We start from the raw sequence: 26,258 nt of genomic DNA on the forward strand, positions 1-26,258 counted from the left end.
TTTATGGCTGAATAATATTCCATTATATATATTTACCACATTTTCTTTATGCACTCATCAATTGAAGGGCATCTAGGTTGTCTTGACTTAATTGGGATTTGCAATTTTTGTTGAGCATGGATTCTTATATCTGAACTACTGTTTCACTTTATTAATATGTTAATAAAGGTAAAGCAATCTTAAAACTTAAATATTAATAGAATAAGAAAAGGGTAAAAAGTACCAAATTAATGAATTAGTGAAATTAATACTTATGGCCAACATAAGTATTCATAACATTTATAATTTTTGATTTTAAAATAATATGACCATTTTTTAAAAAAATTTTTCTTTGGTATGAGAATAAGAGAATTAAAGTATAAACCACTTTGGTGAGTCTTATTATAAGAATACTACTATAACTTTAAAGTAATTTCAAAGAGTAATCTCTTTTTTTGTGGTACTGGGTATCAAACTCAGGGCCTTGTGCTTGGGAGGCAGGCAGTCTACCATCTGAGCTATCTCCATAGCCCAAAGAGTAATCTCTTTAGAAATTAACCTTTGGATCCTTCTGACGCATTTGGTTATGTGTTTTATCACAGTTGTGACCCATTATCATTTAAGGATGGGTTTAATACTTAAAAATGCAAAAATCCACTGGGGACTAAATGTGGTCAATTAGGTAGATGATCAGACTGGATATACCTTACAAAACTTAATTTTCTTGTGTGATTAAAAAATAGATGAATGGGATATTTCCAAAGAAATTGAGAATGGAAAAATATAGTAGCATGAAGTAGAATCTGCCAAGAATAGATATATTACAGCTAATGGTTACAAAATTGTGGTTGTAGGACTATGCATCAAGTTGTTTAGTAAGATCCAAACACTCATAATCCCCGGGAAACACCAAGTTAACTATAATATGTAGACCAGGACATGTTTGTGAGGACTCCAGAGACCAGTTGAAATGCTGTAGCAGACAGGTCATTGTGCAGTCAAAAAGGGAATCCATCAAATGGAATAGGAATAATTGTGTGATTTTACATTTCCATGCCCCCCCCTACAGTACAATGCAACTGGGAAGAAACTTCCATATCCCAGCTCCTCCTTTGGAATGGAAGCAAAAGAATGGACTGTGCAGCCAATGTTTTCACTTGTCTGGAAGTTGCTCACAGTACTGATGTCTTGTCATGCCTATTGGTTTTGTCTTGTTGAAGAAAATGATGGCATAGTTTGGAAGCTGCACAAAACAGGTGAATACCATACCATGTTAGAGCTTCAGAGATGTGTACTTTTGCACATAGAAGTCAGAAGAATTATGGGCTTCTGAGAAGAAACAAGAAAGGCTGAGGAATTCAAGACAATATAAGTATACAGGCCTAGAGAAGACATCTCTCTCAGAAAAAGTCTGAGAGGTTTTACAGACTCTAGCCAGTCTGATTGATGAAATTCTTCTCTGCATGAAGCTAGTTGTATAGACTTGGAAAGAGGTTTTTTTTTAATTATTTTTATTTAAACAAATGGGATACATGTTGCTTGTACATGGAGCAACAGCATAGCATTTACATATTCATACATTTACATAGGGTAATGATGTTTGATTCATTCTGTTACTTTTTTATCCCCCCACCCCTCCCACCACCTCTCTCTTCCCTCTAAACAGTCCCTCCTTCCTCCATTCTTGGCCCCCTCCCAGCCCCCATTAAGTGTCATCATCCACTTATCAGCGAGATCATTCATTTTTGGATTTTTGAGATTGGCTTATCTCACTTAACATGATATTCTCCATTTTCATCCATTTGCCTGCAAATGGATGAAATTTTATTATTCTTTATAGCTGAGTAATATTCCATTGTATATATATACCACAGATTCTTTATCAATTCATCAATTGAAGGGCATCTAGGTTGGTTCCACAGTCTGGCTATTGTGAATTGAGCAGCTATGAACATTGATGTGGCTGAATATCTGTAGTATGCTGATTTTAATCCTCTGGGTATAGGTCGAGGAGTGGGATAGCTGGGTCAAATGGTAGGTCCATTCCAAGTTTTCTAAGGAATCTCCATGCTGCTTTCCAGAGTGACTGCACTAATTTGCAGCTCCACCAGCAATGTATGAGTGTACCTTTTTCACCACATGCTCTCCAACACCTATTGTTGCTTAAATTCTTGATAATTACCATTCTAATTGGGGTGAGATGGAATATTAGTGTAGTTTTGATTTGCATTTCTCTTATTACTAAGGATGGTGAACATTTTTTCATATGTTTGTTGAATGCTTGTACATTTTCTTCAGTGAAGCATCTGCTCATATCCCTAGTCCATTTGTTGATTGGGTTATTTGTATTCTTGGTGTAGAGTTTTTTGAGTTCTTTATACATTCTTGAAATTAGTGCTCTATCTGAAGTATGAGTGGCAAAGATTTTCTCCCACTCTGTAGGCCCTCTCTTTGCATTGCTGATAGATTCCTTTGCTGAGAGAAAGCTTTTTAGTTTGAATCTATCCCAGTTATTGATTCTTGCTTTTATTTCTTGTGCTATGGGAGTTCTGTTAAGGAAGTCTGATCATAAGCCAACAAATTGAAGATTTGAACCTAATTTTTCTTCTATAAGATGAAGGGTCTCTGGTCTGATTTCATGGTCCTTGATCCATTTTGATTTCAGTTTTGTGTAGGGTGAGAGATAGGGGTTGAGTTTCATTCTGTTGCATATGGATTTTCAGTTTTCCCAGCACCATTTGTTGATGAGGCTATCTTTTCTCCATTGCATATTTTTGGCACCTTTGTCTAGTATGAGAAAATTGTATTTGGGTTTGTGTCCATATCCTCTATTCTGTACCATTGATCTACCTGTCTATTTTGGTGCCAATACCATACTGTTTTTTTTACTATTGCTTTGTAGTATAGTTGAAGTTCTGGTATTGCAATGCCCCCATTTCATTCTTCATGCTAAAGATTGCTTTAGCTATTCTGGGTTTCTTATTCTTTCAGATGAATTTCATGATTGCTTGCTCTTTTTCTATAAGGTACATCACTGGAATTTTAATTGGAATTGCATTGAATCTGTATAGTACTTTTGGTAGTATGGTCATTTTGATGATATTACATCTGCCTATCCAAGAATATGGGAGATCTTTCCATCTACTAAGGTCTTCCTCAATTTCTGTCTTTAATGATTTGTTGTTTCCATTGTACAGATCTTTTACCTCTTTAGTTAGATTGATTACCAAGTATTTTTTTTTTGAGGCTATTGCAAATAGTCGTTTTTCTTATTTCCCTTTCAGCTGTTTCATCACTTGTGTATAAAAATGCTTTAGATTTATGCATGTTGATTTTATTTCCTGCTATTTTCCCAAATTCATTGATGAAGCTTAGAAGTTTTCTGGAGGCTTTTGGATCCTCTAAATATATAATCATGTCATCCACAAATAGTGACAGCTTAAGTTCCTCTTTTCCTATTTCTATCCCTTTAATTTCTTTGGTGTGCCTAATTGCTCTGGCTAAAGTTTCGAGGACAATGATGAATAGAAGTGGTGAAAGAGGACATCCCTGTCTTGTTCCTGTTTTTAAAGGGAATGATTTCAGTTTTTCTCCATTAAGAATGATGTTGGCCATGAGCTTAGCATAAATAGCCTTTACAATGTTCAGGTATGTTCCCATTATCCGTATTTTTTCTAGTGTTTTGAGAATGAAGGGGTGTTGTATTTTGTTGAATGGTTTTTCTGCATCAATTGAAAAAACCTTATGATTCTTATCCTTAAGTCTATTGACATGATGGATTATGTTTATTGATTTACGAATGTTGAATTATCCTTGCATTCCAGGGATGAACCCCAGTTGATCGTGGTGCACAATTTTCTTAATATGTTTTTGGATACATTTTGCCAATATTTTGTTAAGGATCTTTGCATCTATATTCATCAAGGATATTGGTCTAAAATTTTCTTTCCTTGATGTGTCTTTTCCTAGTTTGGCTATGATGGTGAGATTAGCTTCTTAGAATGAGTTTTGTAGGGTACCCTCCTTTTCAATATCCTGAAATACTTTGAGAAGTATTGGAATGAGTTCTTCTTTGAAGGTCTTGTAGAACTCAGCTGAGAATCTGTCTGGTCCTGGGCTTTTCTTGGATGGTAGATTTTTAATGGCTTCTTTTATTTCATTGTTTGATATTGATCTGTTTAAATTGTGTGTGTCCTCCTGGTTCAGTTTGGGAGGAGCATATGCCTCTAGAAATTTGTCAATGTCTTTGGTAGTTTCTATTTTGTTGGAATACAGATTTTCAAATAACTTCTCATTATGTTCTATATCTCAGTGGTGTCTGTCATGATATTTCCTTTTAAATCATGTATTTTAGTAATTTTAGTCTTCTCTCTCCTTCTCTTTGTTAGTGTGGCTAAGGGTTTGTTTATTTTGTTTACTTTCTCAAAGAACCAACTTTTTGTTTTGTCAATTTTTTGAATTGTTTCTTTGATTTCAATTTTATTGATTTCAGGTTTGATTTTAATTATTTCCTGTCTTTTACTACTTTTGTTATTCTGTTCTTTTTCTAGGACTTTGAGCTGTAATGTTAGATCATTTAGTTGTTGACTTTTCATTCTTTTCTGGAAAGCATTCCATGCAATGAATTTTCCTCTTAGTACCACTTTCATAGTATCCCAGATATTTTGATATGTTGTATCATCGTTCTCATTGACCTCTAAAAACTTTTACCTCCTCCCTGATGTTTTTTGCTATCCATGTTTCATTCAATAGCATATTATTTAGTCTCCATGTCTTGGAGTAATTTGTTTTTTTTTTTTAATTTTGTCATTGATTTCTACTCTCAGTCCATTATGATCTGATAGAACACAAGGCAGTAGCTCTATTTTTTTTGCATTTCCTAAGGGCTGCTTTGTGGCATAATATATGGTCTATTTTTGAGAATATTCCATGTGCTGCTAAGAAAGTGAAACCACTCATTGATGGGTGGAATATTCTATATATATCTATTAAGTCTAGGTTATTGATTGTGTTATTGAGTCTATGGTTTCTTTGGATTTTGTTTGGAAGATCTATCTAGTGGTTACAGCGGTGCATTAAAGTCACCCAGAATTATTGTGTTGTGGTCTACGTAATTCCTGAAATTGAGAAGGATTTGTCTGATGTAGAGGGATGCACCATTGTTTGGGGCATAAATATTTACTATCATTATGTCTTCCTGATTTTTGGTTCCTTTAAGAAGTATGAAATGTCCTTCTTTATCCCTTCTAACTTTGGTTTGCAATCCACTTTATCCGATATAAGGATAGAAACCCCCGCTTTTTTACTGAGTCCATGTGCATGGTAGGTTTTTTCCCCATCCTTTCACCTTTAGTCTCTGGATGTCTTTGTCTATGAGAGGAGTCTCTTGCAGGCAACATGTTGTTGGGTCTCTCTTTTTAATCCATTCTGCCAGTCTGTCTTTTGATTGATGAGTTTAGGCCATTAACATTCAGGGTTATTATTGAGATATGATTTGCATTCCCAGTCATTTGGTTTATTTTTGTTTTTTAAGTTGGCTTGGTTTCTCCTATGAGTGGTTTTTCTCTAAGGTATTTCCTCTCTTTGCTGATCTCCATTGTTGCTTTTCATTTCCTCCTCATGGAATATTTTGTTGAGAACATTCTGTAGTGCAGGCTCTCTATTTGTAAATTCTTTTAACTTTTGTTTATCATGGAAGGATTTTATTTCATCTTCAAATCTGAAGGTTAGTTTTGCTGGGTATAGGATTCTCGGTTGGCAACCATGTTCTTTCAGAGCTTGAAATATGTTGTTCCAGGCCCTTCTAGCTTTTAGTGTCTGGGTTGAGAAGTCAGCTGTTATCCGTATTGGTCTCCCCCTATATGTAATCTGATGCTTTTCTCTTGTGGCCTTCAAAATCCTCTCTTTATTTTGCATGTTAGGCATTTTCATTATAATGTGTCTTGGTGTGGATCTGTTGTGATTTTGTGAATTTGATGTTCTGTAAACCTCTTGTATTTGATTTTCCATTTCATTCTTCAGGTTTGGGAATTTTTCTGATATTATTTCATTGAACAGATTCATTCCTTTGGTTTGTATCTCTGTGCCTTTCTCAATCCCAATAATTCTTAAATTTGGTCTTTTCATGATGTCCCATAATTCTTGGAGATTCTGTTCATGATTTCTTATCTTCTCTGTTTGGACAACTTTATTTTCAAGATTAAATATTTTGTGTTCATTGTCTGAGGTTCTGTTTACCAAGTGGTCTAGTCTTTGGTGATGCTTTCCACTGAGTTTTTTATTTGGTTTATTGTTTCATTTCAAGGATTTCTGTTGGTTTTTTTTTCTTTTTTTTTAAGAATCTCTATCTCTTTGTTGAAATGATCTTTTGCTTCCTGCATGTGCTCTTTCAGCTTATTGGTATTATCATTTATTGCCTGTATTTGTTTTCTAATCTCATCCTTTACTTCATGAATCATCTTAATCATGTATAATCTGAAGTCCTTTTCTGACATTTCTTCTAACATACTGTCATTGGATTCTATTAACATAGAATCTAGATTTGTTTGGACCATTTTCATCCCTTGTTTATTCATGTTGTTAATGTATCTTCCCCTCTAGCAGTGCAAATCTGGGATATTGCTGATTTCCCCCTATGGGGCTTATAGTGGCCCTATAGGTTTCCAAAACCCTTTCTTTAAGGGGAGATCAATATTAGCACTGCCCAAATCAGACACTATGCAATCCTAGACCAAATAGCCCCTATGGGGACAATAACATTGTCATAATAAACAAAATGAGTTCAAATATTATCTTCAGTAAAAGAAACAGGTTTGCAATAAGGTCTGCAGTTTCTAATGGAGAACAAAGAGGATGCAGAGGGATGTAGAATGTGGCTGTTAATGGGATAAGAATATACTGAAGTTCTAGAGAATAGAAAGGGTGAGAGTGTAATCAAAAGAAATCGGATGTTAGCGTACAAAAAAGGAGAAAGAGACTCTGAGGGAACAGGCAAAAGGTAAAGAGCAAAAAAAAGTAAAGAAATAAAACTTAATTTTTTTTGAATAAGGAGAAAAAAGAAAGTCTACAGTATGATAGTCATATATTAATGAAACCTACAGTGTTCAGTAGTCTGATGCATGAGAGGTACCTGACAGTGAGCGTCAAGCCTCCAGCAGGCTTCTCAGGATGGAATTTGCCCCACCTAAAGATCACAGCTATGGGTTCCAGGATTATCCAAAATTACTGCTCTGGCTTAAAAATGTGTTGGCAAATGGGGAGCTGCAGCTCTGTGGTGGACATGGTCAGCTGGAGGTCCTGGAGGCAGGATGCAGTTGGTTCGGCAGGTTTTCTGGAGGTCTGGTCTGTTTGGTTTGGTTGTGGGATCCTGGATGCCGGGTGCAATCATTCAGTTTGGGGTCCCGGTGATAGGGTGCAGTCAGTTAGTCTCGGGGTCCTGGCAGCAGGCAGCAGTCAGTTGATGTGAGAGTCCCAGAGGCAGGGAGTGATCGGTTGGGCTGAGGTATCCTGGAGATGGGGCTCAATCATTCCAGCCAGGGGTCCTACGGGACCTGGCTGTTGTCTCAAAATGGCAGCAGCCACACGTAATCACACCTGCAGGTACTATAACAGTGAACTTTCTGGCAAAAGCAGGCAGCTGGTGCTCCACTGGTGGTCAGCGATCAGTTTGCTGACTGTTGTTGGACGATCAGAAGGTGAACCTCATGCGTTGGGTGATGGATAGGTGTACGGCAGGTGATGGACAGGCAAGAAGCAGGCAAATGGTGGATGATAGATGCCTGACAGTGAGCAATTTGCACTCAAAAAAGGTGTCAGTATGCTGGCAGAGTCTAGGTCATTACAGCAGACAAATGGGGTAAACACCAGGGGATCGATAAGCAGCAAAAACTGCCTCACTGAGAAGCAGATAACCTCTGATTGAAACCAGAGTTACAGAGTGACAAGGAATGCAGCCTCCCTCTAGTCCACCATCTTGGATCTCCCCAAGGTGATTGTTTTTCAAATGCCCAAACTGTGGGTGGGGTGTTGGGATTGGTGAGAATCACAAGGCATCCAAAGAAACAAGGACATTAGTTCAATCAAATGAACAAAAACCATGTTCCAGATACTGAACTTAAGGAAATGCAGATCTCTGAAGTTTCTGAAAATTTTAAAACTCTCTTAAATATACTCAGTGGATTAAAAGAAAACACAGACAAAACAAAATTGGGAAAATGATGTATGAACAAAGGGAGTATCAGCAAAAGGACGGAACTCCTAAGAAAGGATCTGTTTCAGTCAGCTATTTTACCACTGTGACCAAAAGACCTGATGAGCAATTTTAGAGGAGGAAAATTTTAATTGGCACTCAAAGTTTTCAGAGGTCTCAATTCATGGATAGCTGACTGCATTGTTCTGGTCCTGAGGTAAAGCAGAGCATCATGGTTGAAGGGTGTGGAGGAGGCAAACTGCTCAGTACATAGCAATCAGGAAGCAGAGAAAGCTCCACTCACCAGGGGGAAAATATACCCCAAAAGAACATCCCCAGTGACCTACCTCCTTCAGTCACATCCCAAGTGCCTACAATCACCACCCAGTTAATCCATCCAAATGGATTAATATATTGATTAGTTTAATGCTTTTAAAACCCAATTATTTCACTGCTAAACTTAGTTGTATTGCCTTACACATAAATTTTTTGGGGGGATACTGCATATCTGAGCATAACAGGAATACAATGTCTGATGAGAAATGCACTATTAGACTTGATCAAACAAAAGAAAGCATCAGCAAACTTAAAGACAAGTTATTTAAAATCAATTAAGAATAGTAAAAGAAAAAAACAGAAGAGAGATAACTTTAAGGGCTCATGGGATACCATCATTTCGACTAATGCACAAAATATGGGAGTCACAAAAAAGAAGAGAGGGAGAAGGGACAGAGAGCTGTTGTAGAACTAATGGCTGATGAGTGCTTTTTCTGAGGAAAGAAATAGGCATCCAAATTCAAGAAGCTAAATACACTCCAGCTAAGAAACCCAGAGAACTACCTCAAGACACAATATAATAAAATTTTCAAGCCAAAGACAAAAAGGATCTTAAAAGTCAAAGATGAAGTTGCAAGAGAAAAGCAACTTGTCACACACAAAGAAATCTGTGTCAGGATTTTATCAGTTTTTCAGCAAAGCCCTTGCAAGCCAGAAGACATTAGAATAGCACATTTCAAGTGTGAAAGTAAAAAAAAAAAAAAAAACTGACAAAGTATACTTTATTCAATGAAGTTGTTCTTCAGAAATAAGGGAGAAATTAAGTCTTTCTTGGATTAAAAAAAAAAAACATTAGAACTGCCCTATAAGAAGTTCTAAAGGGAATCCTTTAACTTGAAATGTAAGCACATTAGACATAAAATATAAAGTCATATGAAAACAAAGTTCTCTGGTAAAGGTAAATATATGGACAAATATAGTAAGTAGCTGTATTATAATTTTGGTGCAAAGCTTGTACTCTGAAAATGATAAGGATTAATTTCTTTTAATAATCCACTATCTGTAAGTTGTCAATTTATATTGTTTCATCCCATGTACAAAGCTGTTTTTTTCTACAAATTTTTTTTGTTGTTGTTTGCATTGGTGGTGTAAAGGAAAGCAGAATATTTTATGAATTTTGCTTCAGTGACTTTAGTACAAATTAAAAATTCTGAACTCTGGTTAAAATAAAATAAAAAGTTCTAAATAATGAACAGACATGATCAGGAAGATAATATTCTTAAGATGACAATACTCCTCAATTTAATCTATAGCATCATTATATTCTTTATCAAAATCCAAGCTAGCTTCTTTGCAGAAATTGAAAGGGCAGTCCTGAAATTCATATTGAATTGTTGTTGACCCAGAATATCAACATCATGTTTTGAAAAGAAGTATATGCTCTTCCTATTTTTAAAATTAACTATAGCACTATAGTAGTTAATAGAGTAGTACTGGCTTGAGGTTGGACATACTGATCAGTGGACTAGAATCAAAGTCAGCAGTGAATCTTCATGTTTACAAGGAATTTATTTTTGTCTTAGTACTAAAAGAGTTCAGAGAGAAAAGGATAAATTTTCAAATAATGATGCTGAGACATCTGAGTGACTGCATAAGAAGAATGATGTTATACTCCTGCCTTAAACCATATATTAAAAACCTACTGAAATTCAAAAGTCTCAATGCATAAAGAGGCTAAAGTATAAAACTTGGAATAAAACATGTAAGTAAATATTTGTGACCTTGGATTTGGCAGTGTTTTCTTAAGTATAACAAAAAGCATAAGCAACTAAAGAAAAAAGCTAACAGAATGGGATTTTTGAAAATCTCCTGTGCTTCAAAAGATATCAAGAGTTGGGGTTGTAGCTCAGTGGAAGAGTGCCTAGCATGTGTGAGGCACTGGGTTCCATCCTCAGCACCAAATATAAATGAAGGTCCATCAACAACCAAAAAAATTTAAAAAGGGAAGATAAAAGAAAATTTAAAAAGATAAAAAAGATAAACCACAGAATATAAAAAATATTTTCAAATTACATATTGAATAAGGGACTTCCATTCTGAGTATTAAAAAAAATGAGCAATAAAAGTGCTCAATATGCCCAATAAACTTGAATAGACATTTATGTATAAGAGATGTATAAATGGTCAGCAAGCACATTAGATAGTACTCACCATTATTAGTCATCAGGGAAATGTAAATGGAAACCATGATATACCACTTCACACTTACCAGGATGGCTTATATAATAAAGCCACATGATTATAAATTTGAAGAAATTAAAACTCATACACAGTGCTAATAAGATTATAAAATGGTATAGCTACATAGAGAGATAGTGTGGTTGCTCATTCAAAAGAGGTTTGTCAGGTTACCTTATATCTCAGCAATTTTACTAGGTGTGTGGTAAAGAAAAATGAAGGCATTTGTAGACATAAAAGTATGTACATGATTGTTCATAGTAACATGACTCATAATAGCCAACAAGTAGAACTAGCCCAAATATCAACCAACTAATAATCAATAGACTTTTTTATGTCTATTATAGTGGATTACTGAAAGTATAATAATATTACTATTATTGAAAAGGAATGAAGTTTTATGCATGTTAAAACATGAATTTTAGCATTATGGAAATTCCTCAGGAAACTTAGAATGAACACACCATTTGACCCAGCTCTTCCACTCCTGCATTTATACCCAAAGTACTTAAAATTAGCATGCCACAGTAATGCAGTCTCAAGAGCATTTATAACTGAACAATTTGCAATAGCTAGATGGTGGAACCAAACTACATGCCCTTCAATAGATGAACGGATAAAGAAACTGTGGTATAAGTACAACGTGGAATATTATTCAGCCATAAAGTATAAAATTTGCAGGTAGATGAATGGAGTTGGAGAATACCATGCTAAGTGAAATAAGCCAATCCCCAAAAAACAAAGGCCAAATGTTTTCTTTGATAAGTGGATGATGATATGTAATAAGGGAGGGGGTGGTGGGGGGCTGGTAAGAGAAGAATGGAGTAACTTTAGATTGTTCAGAGGGGAATGGAGGGAGGGGGTGGAGCAGGAAAGATAGTGAACTGAGACAGACATCATTACCCTATGTACGTGTATGATTACACAAATGGTGTGAATCTACATCATGTACATAGAAATTAAATGTTGTACACCATTTATGTACAATGAATCAAAATGGTCTGAAAAAAACATGAATTTTGAAAACATTATGATAAGTGAAAGAATTCATTCACAAAAGACCATATGGTATGATTCAATTTGTATGAAAAATCAAGAAAAAAAGCTGTGGACAGAAAGTAGTGGTCAACTGGGAGACTTGGGGTAATGTGTTGGGATGATGTTAATGGTGAGATTACTTTTGGAGTTGGAAAATGTTCTAAAACTGGTTGTGGTGGTGGGTTGAACATTTTTATTAATATTCTAAAAATCACTGGATTATACAGTTTAAAAGGTTGGTTGTGGGTGAATCAGATATTGAATCCAAATCCATTTACTCACCTCTGGTAAAGTCGATAAGTGAATCATGAACAAGTAATTGGAGGGAGGAAAAAGATTTATTCTGTAAGCCAGTAAAACTGAGAAGATGGTAGACTACTACCCCAAAGATCATCTTGACACAAGTTTCAGACCCCATTTATCTTTAGACAAGGGGAAAAGAAGGGGTGGTCTGGTTAGGAATGGATCAATGACTGGGAACTTCTAGGCACCAGTTTAATGGTCTGGAGTTGGATATTGCAAAATCTGGTAGTTGTCAATCTGTTCATCATGATGTCCCTGTAAAACTTAAAATATCTTAGTTACCATTTTCTTATTTCCTTTGGTGTTGAAATGGGAGGAAAGACATTTGGGAAATTTGGGGCAAATCAACCTTTTACTACCAGTTCTGAACAAACATTCCTTAAGCTACTAATGTTTCTACGTGTAGAGTAAAACAGAAACAATCTGATCCAAAAATTAAGGTAGCAAAGGGGACAGATAAAATGTAAAGGCAAAATTGCCAGACATTTCACCCTGTTTAGTCACCCTTTGGACATATGCATAGGCCCACGTGAACAGTTAGTGCTTTATTATTTTTTTTAAATCATAAATGGACACAATGCCTTTGTTTATTTCTATGTGTTGCTGAGGCTAGAACACAGTGCCTCACATGTGCTAGTCAAGTGTCCTACCACTGAGCCACAACCCTAGCCCAATAGTTAGTTCTTTTGACAAAAGCAGCCTTCAAGTCCTTGAAAGGTAATATAGGCAACAGTTATCATAAACCCACATGTCATAGGCACTATCTAGAGCAGAGATAGTGAAAGACTAATATATTGATCAGCTCTGTGATTTGACCTTAAAAATTGGTGATATTTAAGGTCAAATGGAAGTAAGTGAAACTGGAGAGTTTAGATTTTTCCTCAGTTACAAATTATGTCTCAAAAAAGTTATTGCTAAAAAACCCACTACCACAACTGAAACAATATAACCAGGGCTACATGGTGCTCTTGGTCTTTGTGTCTCCTAAGTCTTTATATTTTGGACACTTTAACATCTCCTTTCTCTTCCTCCTCATGTTTTATGTTATTATATTGAAAAGTCTGAATTTGTTGAATATCTTCCAGTCTTTATTATTCTAAATGCTTCCTTGTAGAGTTATGTAACCTGTTTCCTGGAAGGAATGCTTTATAGTCAGTCACATATGAAAATGAGATGGGAGAGTTTAACACATACGATCACAATCTCAATAAAATCTTAACAGAGTATGTGGTTATCAAAATGCATTTATTCATGGAAGTATCCATAAAAGTACTATTTGGACTTTTTCAAATTATGAAATGTTCTGTAACTTTTTTTTTGTTTGAGGTTTTATTGTTTGAATTATAGGAAATAAGGTACCTTAACACTAGTAGGAAGCCAGTGAAGAATATTGAGGGAGAAAATAGTATCAGGTTTATTCTTTCAAAGGATTGTTCTGACTGTTACATGGAGGTAGGATTGGAGTCAATCACTTGTCTGTGGTGGGAGAATAATTAAGAAACATTAAGTAATTAAGGTGAAAGAAGGTAGCAATTTGGATTGGGAGGGTGGGTATAGAATTAGAAATGGACTATAATGAAAGGAGATAAAATTGATGGGACTTGTTAATGAATTCCATGTAAGAATTGAAGAGTCAAAGTTGACTTTCAGGTTTATGACTTTTGCAACTGTATGAGTGTTGATAGCAGTAACTCAGTAGGAACTATTGTGGGGGAATCTCAGAATGTAGGGGAATCTGACAAATTTCTTTTGGATATTGAGTTTGAGATGACTTTGAAACAGCAAAATGGATTGTGTCTAGAAGCTGTTGACATTATATATATAACATACACATACACAACATATATATACACAACATACATACACAACATACATACACAACATACATACACAACATACATACACAACATACATACACAACTATTATATATAACAACTATTATATATAACTATTATATATAACTATAATATATAACTATAATATATAACTATAATATATAACTATATATATAACTATATATATAACTATATATATAACTATATATATAACTATATATATAACTATATATATAACTATATATATAAATATATATATATATATAGTCATCAATTTTTAGTAGCCAATATTGAATCTTGAGTAATTCCAATATTTAACAGTCAGGCAAATGAGAATAAACAAACAAAAGTGACTGGTAAGTAGTAGTCAGAGAAGTAGAAGGGAAACCAGGAGAATTGATGTCACCAAATCTGAAGAGGGAGAGTATTTCAAAAGGAGGAGGTACCACATCTTGCCTCAAGAGATCAAATATGCACTTTGAAACTAAGGTTTATTTTCATAACTTATTAGTCATGTCTGTGGTTCTATATATAATTTTTTATCCTGGGTTTGCTTTACTTAATTTATCAGTAATGTGTTTCTATTTTCTCATTGTATTTTTTTTTTGTACCAGGAATTGAACTCAGGGGTAATTGACCACTGAGTCACATCTCCAGCCCTATTTTGTATTTTGTTTAGAGACAGGGTCTCACTGAGTTGCCTAGTGCTTCACTTTTGTTGAGGCTGGCTTTGAACTCAGGATCCTTCTTCCTCATCTCCCAAGCTGCTGGGATTACAGGTACACACCATTTGTATTCTTTTATAATATTCTCAGTCAGATGCAGATACATGAGAAAGCAGAGAGACTCAGAGGAAGAAAAAACAGTTTATATATTCACAGGTCTTAGAGACAGAAGGCACTGCAGTTTATGCAGAGCCACATGAGAGATACCAGAGTGGTCAAGAGGTGGAAGATAGAAACAAAGGGAAAGCATTAGAAAGGAATGACTAGGCAGAGTGAATAGGAGTGGCTAGCTATAATAATTTTCCTAAGGCATGGATCACACAGAGGAGGTTTGACTCTGGATTGGTTAGATCAAAGGCATCTCCAAGTATGCTTTTTGTTGGCTCTAAGAATTGGCTAGCTCAGGGAGGAGCAGTCTTTCCCCAACTATAAGGCCTTTTTAAAGATATTGAAACATCATAATACATATATAGAAAATAAGTACACATACAATACATTCATAATCTTTAGTCCATTGGATGTAAAGTTAACTTAAAATTTCCCTGCTAACCATTAAGATATTTCCAGGTTTATGCTGTTATAATAAATATCTTTGTACATGTGGTTTTGCAGGGGTATATTTTAGGTGATTTCTTAGATTGATTAAAATTCCAGAAGTAGTGTTATTTTATCAGAGTATTAGGATATATCTTTATGGTCTTTAAAGTCATGTAGCAAAATGACCTACTTTTGAAGCAAAGGTCATCAGCATCTTTTTAATTTTTTTAATTATTTTTACAAATTGACATTAATTATGATAATATAGATGTGTAAAAAAGTAAATACTACAAGTTCTTAAAATCCATCTGTAAATATGTTTAGAAAATATCCTTTCACATATCTTTTTCAATATAAATTTAAATAAACATTTTATATAAGTTGGATTCTTTATTATGCTTGTTGTGGAATATTCTATGATAATAAGAATAAGTCTAGGTTATCATTTTTAAAGGATATGTTAATTTTATTATTTAAGCTTCAAAAAGTGTATGTATTAAGGTAAAGCTTTTTAAATCCCTTGATATGCTATTGTGGGATGAGAGCAAATATGCAAACTTAAGTTTTTTCAGGGGATAGTAACTGGGGATTGAGCTATATCCACAGACATTTCTGTTTTTTATTCTCCCAACAGGCTCTCACTGTGTTGCTTACAGCCCCACTGAATTGCTGAGGCTGCCCTTAACTTGCAATCTTCTTGCTTCAGCCTCCCAGATCACTGGGATCAGGCCCTTGCATTGCACCCAGTACATAAAATTTCAAGTGCACACTGCCAAATTCTGTAACATATGGGGATTTTGGAATATTTTTATTAGAAATTTTTTCTTCAGTTAATTTTTGGAAAATTTGGTAGTTAGTTCCAGACATCTAAAACTGCTGCATCTTTCTATTTTTTATCTCTTTATGTTTTGCTTTTACCTATGATGACAGAGCAGCTACAGTGGATGCCATTTGTGAATGCCAAACGTCATGAGCCTTTTGTAAAATTTATATATTTGTCTCTATGGCAGTTAGATGATGAAACACAGGTAAATGACTATAGAAGCTTATTTTCAGGTAATACTTCAATTAGTTTTAATTTACTTGATTTTGTTTATATAATCTTTATAAAATATCTTGCAGAGATTTTGATAAGAGTAACATTAAACTTGTATATCAAATTGAGAATTGCCTTTTTAATTGTGTTGCATCTTCCAATTTATGAACACAAATCATCTCACTTATTTAGAACTTTAATTTCTTTCATTGGCACTGTAGGTTTCTGCATAGAATTCCTCATGAGTTTTCTGCCTAGTATTTGTGATTTTAATAAGTATTCTTTTAAATTTTGATGTCCATGTTTGTCAATAGCATATAAAAATAATTGATTTTTGTTGTTTTTTATTTTGTGTCCTGTGACTTAGACCTTAGTTTCAGAAATTTCTTAGACTTCTTGGGATTTCCTACATAGATAGTCATGTTACCTCAAATATAAACATGGTAGATTTTGTTTGTTTTCCTTTTTAATATGTATACCATTAGTTCCTTTTCATCATTTATTGCATTAGCTAGAATTTCTAGCACTATACTGATTATACATGGTGGTGAGAGCAAATATCTTTGCCTTGTTCTCAACCTTAGGGGGCACCATTTAGTCTTTTGTCATTAAGCAAACATTATCATAGTAGTTTTATAGATGATGTTTTAAGATGTGTTAATTCCCCTCATTTCCTATTTTTCAGAGGTTTTATAATGAATGGGTTTATTATTGAGTTTTTTTCAAATGAATTTTTTATATTGATTGGTAAGGTCATAAAATGTTTTTCATCTTTAGCTGCTTAATATGGTAGATTACATTAGATTTTTAAGCCTTGAATCAGCTGTGCATCCCTGACATGAACCCGATTTGGTTATGTTTAATTCTTGCTTATTGATAAATTCTATATGTTTGTATTTTGTTAAGGATTCTTCATTTACATTTATGAGGAATATTGGTCTGTGGTTTTCTTTGTTTTGAGCTTTGGTTTTGTATCAGGGTAATGTTACATTTATAAAAATGGTAATTATCTCATCTGGAAGAAATTTTGTAGAGTTAGTGTTAATTCTTTAAATATTGAGTAGACTTCTGCAAGTGAGTAGTTTGGGCCTAGAGATTTCTTTTTTGGGGGGAGTTAAATTTTGAATTTTTCTTAATAGTTATAGGACTATTCTAATTATATAATTATACAATTATAACTCATTAGTGACTTCTAGTTTGTGCTTTGTGAGGAACTTAACCATTTTGTCTACACAAATATATGTGTAAACTTTATCACAATATTTTTTTTGAAATCTTCAGTGTCTATTGAGATAGCCCTACTTTATTCCAGATATAAAAATTGGGTTTTTTTTCCCCTAGAAGTTTGTCTTTTTCATTGTTCTTTCAGAGAAGTATCTTTTCCTTTTGTTGATTGTTTTGTCATTTTTTTGTTCTCAATTTTGTTGATTTCTTCATGCTATTATTTTCTTGCTTCTCCTTGCTCTGAGTTTATTATGCTCTACCTTTTCTAGGTTACTGAATTAAAAAGTTATTGATTCAAGAATTTTCCTCTTTAATACATTTATTAATTTGTGCTATTTTTCCATCCATTCTGCATTAATCATGTCCTACAGATTTTGATATGTTTTATTTTTATATCATGACCCATTAATTATTTAGTCTGTTATAGGTCTTTCTGTCCTTCAGGTTTGGTTGTTTTGTTGATAATCATAAGTTGTTTTATATCCTCATTGATATTTTATCAAGTATTATCAATTGTTAAGAGGTGGTTTTGAATATCTCAAAATGTATAATGCATTCTACTGTCATGTGCAACTAATTAGAATAAAATTTTTAAAAATTGAAAAAATTAGTCTCTAGCATTAGTAGTAAATTTGCTTTTCTTATTTCCATCCATTTTTATCTCACATACTATATCTCTGTTGCTCAGTTCATATACACTTAGGATTGTTTTGTCTTCTTGATAGATTGACCCTTTTATTTTTACATAAAGTCCTTTTTTGGTCATTTTTTGCCCATGAAATCATTTTAACTGATATTAATAACCATTTCTGCTCTCATTTGATTCATATTCTCATGATATATTTTTCAATTTTTTTTTAACTTTTGACCTGCATATATTCTTATACTTGAAATGAGTTTTTATAGGCAGCATAGGATTGGGTTATGTTTGTAAATCAGTTTTTTCAATCTTTGTATTTTATTTGGTATTTAATTTGTACACGGTAGGGTTTAAACTGTCACCTTATTTCTTGTTTTATCTGTTCATCTTTTTGGTTTCTTTTTTCTACTGTCTTGTGGGTTACTAGAACATTTTTTAGAATTCCATTTTCATTTATCTATAATCTTTTGGTATCTCTCTCTCTCTCATGCTGGGGATTGAACCCACTGCCCTGTGCTTGTGAGGCAAGCACTATACCAACTGAGCTATGTCCCCAGCCCCCAAGGGGTATATCTCTTTGTTTAGCTTCTTAGTAGTTTTTGGTATAATATTATATATGAATCACTTATTCTAATCGGTACCATCATTTTACCAGTTTTGAGTAAAATAGAGATGACATTTCTTAACCTCCCTCATCTAAAATATAATCATGCTAAGTATTTCTGTAGCTGGACATGATGGTCTATGCCTGTAATCCCAGCATGGACTTGAGAGATTGAGGCAGAAGGATCTTGAGTTCAAATGCAACCTCAGCAACTTAGTAAGAACCTGTCTCTAACAAAATATAAAAGAAAGACCTGGGGATCTGGGTAGGTGGTTAAGTACCCCTGGCATTGTACAAAAAAAATTTAAAAGAACTGCATGAGATAATGTTATTGTTTTTGCTTCACCCAAACAGGTTTATAAACTCAAGAAGAGTAAAAGAGTATACTGTATATTTTTGTTTTTTGTGTTCTTCCTGGTGTTCTTTTAGCCTTTCCTTCTGTTTAAAAGAACTTTATTATTTTAGAGTATATCTGCTGCTGACAGATTCTCCTCTTTTCTTCATTTTAATGTACTGAATTTTCTTTCATTTTTGAAGAATATTTGCACTGTGAATTGGATTTTGGTGAGAGCTTCTTTTTTGGATACGTAGAAATGTGCCAGTTCCTTCTCACCTCCATTGTTTCTAATAAGAAATCTATTGTCATTTGGGTTATTTTCCCCATACATGTAATATAGAGTATCATTTCTCTTTTTTTGCTACTTTTCATAAGTTTGACAATGATAGGTCTTAGTGTTGATCTCTTTAGATTTATTTTTGGATTTGTTCAACTTCTTTAGTCTCTACGTGTATTTTTTGCCATGGCTGGGATGTTTTTAGCCATTGTTTCTCAAGTATTTTTTTAGCTCCCTGATTTTGCTTTCCTTTGAGGACTCTATGACATAGCTATTAAATTTCTTGTTATACTATTAATTCCTCAACATATTTATTTGCTTTTCAGTTTAGTTTGGTTGTTCAGATTAACTGTTTTCTGTTTCTTTACTTTCTATTTAATTCTTTCTCTATCCCCTTCATACTGCTGCCCAGGTTGTGTTTATTATTATTGTGTTCATTTTATTTCCAGTTCTAAATTTCCCACATGGTTTTTCTTCTATATTTAAATTTGTTAAGACTTTCAGTTCAATGAGATTTTCTAAAAGTGTTTATAATTCCTCATTTTATCAGAGCTGTGTTAAATTCTTTGTTGGATAATTGTAATATTTTGTCATATACTGGGATTCCAAGTATTGATTCTCTTTTTACATTTGGTTTTGAGACTTTCCTTATTTTTGGTGTGGTGAATGTACATTTTCAGCCAATATTGGTTGCAGATATTGGTGAAGCCTCAATAATTTAAAAAAATAAAATTTGTGGTTTTTTACTTTTCTTCAATTAAAGAGAAATAGTGTCCACACTTATTTGAAAAGTGAAGAACAATTTTCCTATTATAAAAGTAGTATAAAGCATTAGAAATTTTTAAACAAAAATAAGAATTCCTTAATCTTGTCATTTTAATATTTTTACTACACTAGTCTTGAAATATTTAATTTTAAATTGAGATTTTAACTCTCATGTATTACTTTTTCCTAATGATATTATACTCTTGTTAGCAATGTATTTGAAATAGATTACACTGTTTGTACCACCCAGTCATTTGGCATTTGATACTCAAAATCTCAGTATATATGTTTGTAATTTAAGAGTTGAAGCTTGTTATGTGCATAGCAGGATTAATATTGAGTCAGGAATTGTTCACAAATCCCCTTTCAGGGGCAGGTAACTACTATAAACTCAGTGACATGGGACTGAAGAATTAGAATCATAAACAAAAGGAAAATTTAAGTTATTTCTTAGTCTGGCTTAGCAAAGCATACTCTCTGCAGCAGTCTGAAATGGTTTTCCTTCAATTGATTCTTGGTGAACATATGGAATACCATTAGATTATTTTATTTTAGAGGTAATTTTTTCTATGTCATTATTCCAATTTTGCCTACTTTCTTGTTTCAGTTTGTTCTCCATGGAAATTTTCTGATTCTATCCTAGTGTTTTAATCTTTTGAGATTGTTCACATTTCAGACTCACTGAGGACATTTATAGTCAGATTAGACTGAAAACAGTAAGATTAGAGATGGTCATTTTCTAACCAAATACAGTAAGATACACCTGAGAGACTGATAGTCAGTGATTGTGGAGCAATGGTGAACAAAGAACAGGCAGTCCACTTCTCTTCCTTTGATGATTCTCTTCCAGAAATATAGCTTGATCTTATGTTTTTACATGTTTTAGAAAAATACACATACTTAAGATTCTTTTCAGTTGAATGTAACCTTTCAGTTTTGCATGTTTTCAATTGATTTTTTTTAATTAACAATCAATTCATTTACTTTTAGTTCATTTATTTGATTGCAGTATTTAAAATAAATGTTTCCTGAGCATGAGCAATTACACTAAGATTGTACATATTTTTAATAGCATTCAACCATGACATCAACATTAAGACTGGGTGAAGATAGATTTAAAGGAGTGGTAATTAAAGGAATTCAGGATAATTCTTCAGAACATTCTGTGGAAAATAAACCAAAGATAGCTGCTCTCTTCAAGAACTCCAATTTGCCATTGAGATTTTTGTCAACCTTAATTGTTCTCAAGACAGTCACTCAAGGTAAGCTTTCAAGCATGCTTACAGAATAATTATTAGTAACTAGGAGAGATAACCATATATTAAAGCAATTATTTATAATCAAATATGTTTTAAGTTTTCAGCAAGAGATTTTGGCTTATTTCATAATGGTGCCACATTATTTAAAATCAAATTTTATTTGATGAGAACAAAGTCTTTTGTGTTGCTTCTTCTTCCCAGAAGTCAGTGTTGATCCTCTTAGATAATGTTCTAATAGCACGCTTCACTTAAATTTTTTGGGTTATTTGCCACATAAATTGGCAAATAAAATAGTTTTTTTTTTATTTTCTGTTAGACAACAAAGTTGACAAACTATAGCTTATACAGCATATCAGCTCCACCATCTGTTTTGTTAATAAAATTTTCTCACACAGCCATGCTTGTTCTTAATGTCTTATCTGACTCTTTTTGCCTTTGAACAGCAGAGATGAGTAGTTGGTAACAGACTGTATAGTTTATAAAATTTATGAAATTACCTGGTCCTATTCCAAAAAAGCTTCTCAATCCTGCAGTAATTAGCTTACTGAGGATAAAAACTTATTTTGTTTATCCATCCATACATAGCATAGTGCTTGGTGTATAAGAATGAATTTATTGATATATGAAGAAATGAATCAAATATAATGTTACATGCACAAAATCTGGGCTCAATCCCCAGCAGTGCAAAGGAAAGAAGAAATGGAGGTGGCAAAAGAGAAAGAATGAAATGCTTCATCTAAAGATGACCATAATTTTTTCCTCCATTACTAGGAATTGCTTAGGAGTTTGCTAAGTTACTGAGGCTGTCCTTGAACTTGCCATCCTCTTGTCTCAGCCTCATGAGTTGCTGGGGCTATAGTCATGTGCCACTGTGCCTGCCCATTTATTTTTTTGGTTGTTTAATGAGCAAACTCCTTAGCAACTTAGTGAGACCCTGTCTCAAAATTGTACAAAAAATTTCAAAAGGCTTGGGATACAACTCAGTGGTAAAGAATCCTTGGGTTAAATTCCCAGTACCAAACACACACACAAAAAGAGAAATCCTAATCATTCTCATTCTGTATAAAGTAGTAAGCACTTCCAATCCTGGCTGACTATACCTCAGCCCACAGCAAAATGCAAACAAAAAGTTCTCAAACATCTGCTGCTTAACTAAACAAGATCTATGAATATAACTCTTCAGAGAGAAACAGATACAGGATTTCTCTCTACATCAAATCTCATAGAAGATGAGACTAAGCAAGCCATTTCCTAAGGCAAAATTATTGATATCCAAGGCTCCCAAGCTGGAATAGATAAAGGGAAAAGAATTTGTTGGAGTATTGAACCAAGGAAAGGAACCCTCCATTCCTTATTTACATCATCACTCTACTTTAGGAAACTATCTTAGACTATTCTAAGATTTTAAACTACTTCCATCCTCTTTCCCTTTCAAGTAAATACCATTTCCAAAGCAACCTTTCTTAAAAATGCTTTATGCATATTCTCTGATAATATTTCAACAATTCCTCACATCATCCAAAATCTCTGACAATCTGGCTCCATCTTAACATCCAGTAAGATCAAAAACAATCAGCTGGGTGCAGTGGCACACACATGATCCCAGCTGGTTGAGTGGCTGAGACAAAGACTGCCTGGGCAACTCATTAAGGCCCTATCTCAAGATGAAATAAAAAGGGCTGGGAATAAAGCTCACTGGTAGAGGACTTGTCCAACCACAGGTGAGGCCCTGGGTTAAATATCTAGTATTATGGGGTGGGAGGTGGGGGAAAGAAACTAAAATTCAGTGGTTGATTGCTATTGTTCCCATCCCATTCTCAAACCAAATATATCAGATACTTTCTTGTGGAAATGCCTAAGCCTCTTTCTCCTCTGCTCTTCTTTGCTATAAAGCTCTGATAAATAAGCTTTACAGATCACTTCTACTGATACTTTGAACATGCTGTTATACTATTCTCTCTCTACTTATGCATAAACCATGAAGAAAAAATAAGAAATCTTATGTCCCTTTTTTCAACACAGCCCCTGAAAAGTCAATTACTTTTGCTGTTAAGAGCAAAATTCAGTGTAGCATGTCCAATTAGAATCAGAACAAACCAGACCTCTTAATATAAGCTATGGAAAAATAAGACTGAAATGGCTAGAAATAACCACTTTTCCCCACTATCTAACTCTACCTTATTTTGCTTTACAGTTTTCCCTGTTAATCAAAGTCCAACATTATGCCACATCTGCCTCTCTACTTTTCTAAAACTGGGGATAGATAATGCATTATTTTGGACTTTATAATTATATAAAACTAAAAATCATACATTTAACAATGTTATAATTTTATCAATGCTTAAAAATGCACATATGTGAATAAAACTTCCAAGAATTGAAAAAGAGGGCAAAAAAGTTTTGATTCTTTGAACAAACATCTGAATAAACTCAAAGAATTCAGTTGTTGCCTGACCAAGTCTCTCTCATCAAATTAAGAACTAAGAAAATAATGAAGTCCAAAATCAGCTTCAACTTGGTTTGTTTTCTAGCATATTTCTTCATTCTCCTTATAATTCAATTCAAATACTCTTAAGAACCAATCACTATATGCCAACCACTAAACAAGATATTTTGAGGTACCTTAAAAATAATGTCAGCACTAGGCATTTTATAGACAATTTTTATTCAACCTCTTTAAACATTTCTTGAAAAAAAGGGTCAAAGAAAATGGAGAGTGAAAAATATCAAAAATTTTAATTTTAATAATGGAGGATGGTGATATTAACTAAAATAGGTGCCAGAAACAGTGGTACATACCTGTATTCCCAGTGGCTTGAGAGGTAAGGCAGTGTCGCGTCCCCTCTGCCCGCAGAGAGAGACACGGCAAACGTCTGAAGCTTTGGAAGTTTATTGTGCACAGGTTCTTTCCTACGCTTCTCTTACCCCTAACTTCTTCGCACTTTCAGCTTCCCTTTTCCCAGCTCCTTCCACTCCCGCGTACTTCCTCCTTCCAGCTCCGCTCCCGCTGCTGCCGCGGCCGCCATCGTCGCCGCCAGTTCTTCCGCTTCTTCCGTCCCTTCCTCAGCTTCTCCTCTACTCTCCCACCCACCAGGCTTATATACACTTCAGTCAATCAGGGGAGAGTACACAAGATAAACGCGGACAGCTGCAGGCACAGGACGGGTGCACGAGGGGGGGGCATGCTCTAGTCACATCATTAACTAGCCAATTATTGGAATTCGCTGGTTGTTTACTGTATAGCTGGCCGCCTCTGGCTCAGCGTCAGGCGCCATCTTGACCACGCCCGAGGCTGGGGTTCCCGGAAAACCCCACAGATCCCCCTTCTTTAATATTAAACTAAGGCTCGGGACCGTGTCTGTCTTAGGCTGAGTGGTCAGCATATGTCCTTACCCGTCATCAGAGCCTGCAGAGCATGCTGCAGCTCCTGTCTTAGGTTGGTACACAGCCACCTCCTTCATTACCCATCCTTGACTACCGATCCAGCATCAAGAGCCATACTAATGGGGGGCTGTCGGCCTTTAGGGCGGTCATGGCCTGATGAAAAATAATTTGATCTCTCTATTGGCTAGTTTGCAGATGCATGTCAAAACGAATGAAGAGAAGAAGGCCAAGGCAGAGGGGTACCACCATAGCTCCTAAGCTTGCCCACTGTTTGACAATTCTATAAACAGAAGAGGAACCTTATAGCCATATCAAATACAGAAACAATATACATCCCAATAGAGTTACAACATGGGTAACACAAAGCAGCTCTCAGGGAATAAACGCATCCCAGTCCCAAAAGTTCTTGCAAAGCATCCACTTGTTCTTATAATGAGTCCACTCTCTGATAGAGTCTCTATGGTCTGAAAGGCTGCAACTGCATTCTTGGCCGAATAATCATTGTTGTGGTTGTGTCAATGCTGCTACTGCAAGGACTGTGGTGGCAGTGATCACGGCTGCTGCAATGTCAAAGCCTCTTCTGTTTCTTGATAATAGCACTGGCAATTCTATATCTGCAACAGAAACTAGGACTGGTAGGAAGATAGAAATGTGCAAATTGCACAGATGGCAAAAGAACCATTCCAGTATTGTGAGAGATAGGACACAGTCAATGAACAGTTAAGAGGTGTTATTAGAAATGTTAGTTGGTAGAAACATAAAAAAGAGAAAATACACAAGCTGACGTAGGAGGAAAAGCAATATCACAGCTAGGGTCAGCAGAACAAGTTGCTCTACTCTGGGTCTGATTTGTAGTATGATTCCAACGGCAAAGTGCAGAAATTCCTCCTGTTAAGGCAAAGAAAGGCTAGAAATATCCTTGTCACCAAAAATAGCACGACCTGAAAAATCATCAGTAGAATTGACAGACTTGTAGAAGGATTGGTGAAAAGCAAGAAAAGGAGGGATAAAAAATATGTTAGTCAGAAATGAAAAATATGGCCAGGCTAACAATGGCCCATAGGTTCCGGGTTTGCCTTTCCGTCTGAGTTTTCATTATTGGAGGAAGGCTCAGACTCGCCATTGTGAGGAGGAGCAGAATCACTTGCATGCTGTAAAACTCTGACCAGCCTTTCTGGAATCCAGACTGGAGTCTGTTGATCCTGTGGGAAAATACAAACAGACCCTCGGACCCAACGAAGGACTGGATCTGGTCCTTTCCAACAACCTGTCAGGACATCTTTCCATTTTGCCCATACTTGAGAAGTATTATGGGGATTATAATGTCGATCAGCTGCAGAATGGCCGTCCCTATCCAAAGTTAAGAAATTTAGAATGAAAAGAACTAAGTTAAATTTATCTTTAGGAGACTTGTAGGAGGCTCCTATTCCCCCTTTTTGTTTATTTAGACAATTTTTTAAAGTAAGATGTGCTCTTTCCACAATGCCCTGTCCCTGAGGATTATAGGGGATGCCAGTGACTAATTGGATGTTAAATGTTTGTAAAAACAACCGAAAGCTTTTGGAAGTATAAGCAGGACCATTATCTGTTTTAATAACTTTAGGTATGCCCC

The 26,258-nt window shown here is 34.8% G+C and overlaps 1 pseudogene; it reads left to right on the forward strand.

Annotated features, from left to right (window-relative positions):
• Nucleotides 1-26,258, forward strand: part of LOC124973155 (coiled-coil domain-containing protein 138-like) — an 84,259-nt pseudogene that overhangs the window by 39,618 nt on the left and 18,383 nt on the right.

Source organism: Sciurus carolinensis (genome assembly GCF_902686445.1).
Source record: "Sciurus carolinensis chromosome 14 unlocalized genomic scaffold, mSciCar1.2 SUPER_6_x, whole genome shotgun sequence".
Taxonomy (NCBI): domain Eukaryota; kingdom Metazoa; phylum Chordata; class Mammalia; order Rodentia; family Sciuridae; genus Sciurus; species Sciurus carolinensis.